The 533-nt window shown below is 29.8% G+C and overlaps 1 non-coding gene across 1 annotated transcript; it reads right to left on the reverse strand.

Annotated features, from left to right (window-relative positions):
* Nucleotides 1–225: 225 nt before the first annotated feature.
* On the reverse strand, nt 226–299 carry TRNAI-UAU (transfer RNA isoleucine (anticodon UAU)). The gene has a single exon. It is a non-coding gene; the product is annotated as a tRNA-Ile (tRNA).
* Nucleotides 300–533: the final 234 nt, after the last annotated feature.

Here is a 533-nt window from a genome sequence, read left to right on the forward strand (position 1 = left end):
TTATTATAATTACTTTGTTTTTTTCGTGATGAAAAGCGTAAAAAAGATTTTTTTAAGAGATTATGTCTCGTGTTAAAAGAAATCAACAAACCAAAGACCATAAATCAAAACTTAAGATAGATTAAAATATTAAATATAGCTTTATGTAGAAGCAGATTGCAACAAGAACTGATGTGGTTTTTTTAAAAAGAAAAACAATTAAAAAGAGTATTTGAAAGAGAACATTGGTCCCGGCGGGGCTCGAACCCGCGACCTTCGGCTCATAAGACCAACGCTCTAACCAACTGAGCTACGGGACCAATTTGCAATGTTCTGATGCAACAATTTATTTAAAGAAGAACGGAAATGAGTCATTACGTAAAAAACCATGCAACCCGCTCTCCACATACAATTTATAAATATTAACTTTACCATCTATATACTAACGGTATATGGTCTTTTTATTTTTATTTTATTTTATTTATTTATTTTTAAACAAGTTTCTAAAGGAAAATAGAAGATATATATTGGTACAATCGAATTAAATAACTCCC

Source organism: Lactuca saligna, chromosome 1 (assembly GCF_052625555.1).
Source record: "Lactuca saligna cultivar CGN05327 chromosome 1, ASM5262555v1, whole genome shotgun sequence".
Classification (NCBI taxonomy): domain Eukaryota; kingdom Viridiplantae; phylum Streptophyta; class Magnoliopsida; order Asterales; family Asteraceae; genus Lactuca; species Lactuca saligna.